We start from the raw sequence: 4,166 nt of genomic DNA, 5'->3' as shown, positions 1-4,166 counted from the left end.
AAAACCATCAATCTTTTTATTGAGAAGTTCTACCTGATTTGACAGCATAGTAACTGAGTCGACATTATAAACGACGGCTATTTTGTTGGCTTAATCCTCATGACTTGCCACTGATAGTTATTCAATGACATTTCTTCAATGAATTCATAAGCCTCTTCAGGTGTTTTGTTGTTGATAGTTCCGCCAGCAGCTGCGTCAACCATTTGCCGAGTTGAGGGATTCAGACCATTGTGGAATGTTTGTACTTGCAGCCAAAGCAGTAACCCATGGTGAGGGCACCTTCTCAGTAAGTCCTTGTATCTCTCCCATGCATTGTAAAGTGTTTCTAAATCCATTTGCACAAAAGAAGAGGTATCATTACGTAATTTAGCCGTTTTAGCTGGTGGAAAATATTTTAGTAAAAATTTCTCGGTCATTTGTTCCCAAGTAGTAATTGACCCTCGTGGTAACGAGTTCAACCACTGTTTAGCTTTGTTCCTCATTGAAAAAGGAAATAACCAAAGACGAATGGCATCATCAGAAACGCCATTGATTTCGAATGTATCGCAAAATTCCAGGAAATTTGCTAAGTGAGCACTTCATCCTGCAAACCATCAAACTGAACAAACTGTTGTATCATCTTAATAGTGTTAGGTTTTAATTCAAAAGTATTTGCAGCTACAGCAGGTCTAACTATACTAGATTCAGTTCCTGTTAGAGAGGGTTTAGCATAGTCATACATAGTACGTGGAGCAGGATTTTGATTAGCCGCAATTGGAGGAGGTAGATGATTTTCTTGGTTTTCAGCCATCTCGTCGGTTGGGAGTTGAGTATCGACTTCTTGCTCGTTCTCCGTGTATCGTAAGTTGTGCCTTATCTCTCTTTGATTTCTACAAACTGTACGATCGATTTCTTCGTCAAAAAGTAATGGTCCCGACGGGTTCTTCTAGTCATAAATATAAAAATCTGCCAAGAGAAAGAAAAGTAAATTAATAAAATTAAATTAAATTGCAAGAAAAATAAATGGCTAAAGTAATAAAAATTTAGCGTTCCTAATATTTTAAGTTCACCAGCAACGGCGCCAAAAACTTGATCGCGTGATTCGTAACAAGTAATAAATATTTATAATGAAGATCAAACCTAAACTAACTATTATCACGACGAAAGGCAAACGCACCTATCGAATAATAGTATAGTAATGGAAGACCGGGATATCATACCCAAGGGAACCAAAAGTACTAGTAATAACTATCTTTTATTATTTAACCTAGAAATAAAGAGGGTGTTTATTAAACTAATTAACTAAACTAATTATCTAACTAAACTAAAGCAAAGAAAAATTTGGGAAAAGACTTGAAGAAAAGTAATTGATAAATACGACACCCAAGGAGGAATCCACCTAGATTTCACTTGTTATCTGACTCTGAACCAGACGATTTACTCACTTAACTTGATCCGTTAGACTCCCTAACCTATATTATTATCTCTTTCGAGACTAATAATACCTAACCCTCAATTGAATTAATCAAATTTCTTTCTTAATTAAAACCCCTAGGGAAGTAATAAATTGATCTATGGACTCCCATATTAGGTTTCACCCTAATCCGGCAAAATCTCGTAACCCTATTTCTAGGCGTTCGATCAACTTCACTAATTATGCCAAATCTACTCTTAGACAGGGACTTTTTCTCCTCTGCATAAGCACATCAAATCATGAATAATACCCAGAATATAACTCAAGCATTAATACACATAATAAGAACAAATCAAGAATTATCATACAATCAGATAAAATAACAAGATCCATCATAAGTTTCAACCCCTTAGGTATCTAAGGGGTTTAGTTCATAATAAAATAAGAGTACATCTCAAAAGTATGAAATAACAAAACATAAAGAAAACTCTAAACCCTGAAGGAATTATGAGAGAGATCTTCAGTCTTGGAGTAGCTCCGGCTTTTGGGATGGATTGTCTGGCTTTCTTCTAGTAATTTCCGGCGTGTGGTTCTGTATTGCAAAAAAGTTCTAGAGGGGGTGGCTTCTAAGTCATACTTAGGGTGTTTATATAGGCTTGGATTGGCTTTTTTCCTCCCTAAGTATCCTTTTTCTTATAAAATACAACTCTTTGAAAAGGGACACGCCCGTGTGCCACGACCGTGTGACGTGATTGCCAGGCGTGTTCGATCAGTTAAATTGCACATGGCCGTGTGGGTCAATGGCCGGGCCGTGTGAATTGTGAAACCTTGGTCGACACCCTCGAAAGACACGGGCGTGTGAACAGCCCGTGTAGCAAGGATTAGGCCGTGTCATCTTCTCGATTTGGTCCATTTTGTCCCTTTTTGGCTTGTTTTTGGCTCCTTTTGACTCTTGTTCTCTTGAGTACAAACATGAGATAACCGGTTAAGAGCACCAAAATCCACATTCTAGTAATAAACATCCATAAATATGCTAAGTATTTGGTAAAATGTAATTTGGCATTTATCAAACGCCCCGCACCGCACCGCACTCCGCCCAAACCCACTAAGTTTTGAACTTATAAATATTGGCTTAATAGTATTGGGAAATATGGCACAGAGGCCAGCATTTCGCTGGAGTAAGGCACGCTGTAGCTGTTATTATATAGAGGGCACCATACATGCCGTTTAAGTCGATTGTTGTAATAAATTAAAAAGTGTAAGAGTTACCAACATTGTGCATGATTTTGTATTATATAGACTTTCCAAATTTAATTTAAAAAAAAATACCAATAATTATCGGTAGTTATCTAGACCAGATTGGTACTAGTTGAATATTGGGTGTTATGTGCGAGAGATGAATTTTACTTATTATGCTTGATCACTCTTACTATAAAATGTTTGATTATTGGGGCAAAGGGATAAAGATTATCAAATATTTTACTTTTTATGAGAAGTGGAGAAATGTTGTTATTCATTGTAAATTTTTTAAAGTCTTTTAAGATGTGACATGTTTTTTTTTGTTGTTCTAAATTATCCAATGACTAACATTTATTTTAGAGGGGTTTGAAAGGTTTAGAAGGTATTGGTTGATACAAGCTAAAAATCTTCATTCCTTTTTAACTCCAATGGTTAAGAAAATGTAAGAGAAATTTAATAAATATTGGGTTAAGTATGCTTTGATATGTCATGTGCTACAATATTAATCCTCATTATAAGTTATATTATGTGTAGTATTGCTTTACTACAATCTATGGTACTCATGCTTCAAACTTGTGCAAATTATTCTTAGCAATTTAAACTCTATTGATGAGTAGTTAAGAACTTCAAATCCATATCTTCCTCTTTGGTCGAGAGTTCCAATGTTTTAGATAATGGTCTTGTTGATTCTAGCTTGCATTAATCCGAATTCTATAAGCTATTGGGAGGAGATATGATGAGAGTGATATTATAACAATATTAGTGAACCAATATTAATAGTGAAAGTTTCAACTGACCTTTTTAAAGGAACCAAGCTTAAGTTGATAGTACAATAGATTATGGATTATGTGAGCAAAAATTTAATTTCAATATATGAGCTTCATATTGTCTAATCTTCTGGAAATTCCAATATTGATTGACTATTGAGCGATTTTAGCATTGGGAAAAAAGTTATCACACTTTGAAAAAGTTCACTTAACCAAAATACAGTTGAAGCATATTTTGATGAGTGATGTGAGCAAATGATTTTCAATGAATACTATTATTCTTGTTTTATTTATATTTATAACATTCATCATTGATTATCTAACTATTTATTCTTATTTCATATAGGAATAGATTGAAAAATGATGATTACCGATGAGAACAAAGACTCTTCGATTACGTTCTAGATTACCTTCCTTAATAATTGACAATTAATTTAACTTGTCATTTATAGCTTGTTAAAAAATATATATGTTGATTGGTTTGTAATATATAGATATTTTTGGTTGGTTGATTACATTTTGTACGTTGTCACTCTTTTGACGTTATTTTGTTGCTATTTAAAAGTCATTTTCTTGCTTTTTTGGCACGTTTTGCTCGTGTTTTGATGCTTTTTCCTTGTTGTTCTAATGCAATTTCTTTGCTAGCTTGTTTCTATTTTTGGTGTTGATTTTGTGAAAAATATCCGGTTTGAAAATGGTTTCTTACATAGGAAAATTAAAAAATTGGAAATTGCTGGTTTGTGATATTTATAGCTATAAAGCTTAGA

At 34.0% G+C, this 4,166-nt stretch overlaps 1 non-coding gene across 1 annotated transcript; it reads left to right on the top strand.

Annotated features, from left to right (window-relative positions):
- Positions 1–261: 261 nt before the first annotated feature.
- Positions 262–368, top strand: LOC121206671 (small nucleolar RNA R71). Its single transcript, XR_005901777.1, has one exon. It is a non-coding gene; the product is annotated as a small nucleolar RNA R71 (small nucleolar RNA).
- The last annotated feature ends 3,798 nt before the right edge of the window (positions 369–4,166 follow it).

The sequence above is a fragment of the Gossypium hirsutum genome, chromosome A01, assembly GCF_007990345.1.
Source record: "Gossypium hirsutum isolate 1008001.06 chromosome A01, Gossypium_hirsutum_v2.1, whole genome shotgun sequence".
Classification (NCBI taxonomy): Eukaryota; Viridiplantae; Streptophyta; class Magnoliopsida; order Malvales; family Malvaceae; genus Gossypium; species Gossypium hirsutum.
Note: the sequence above shows the minus strand (reverse complement) of the source record. Positions and strands in the feature narration are given on the sequence as shown.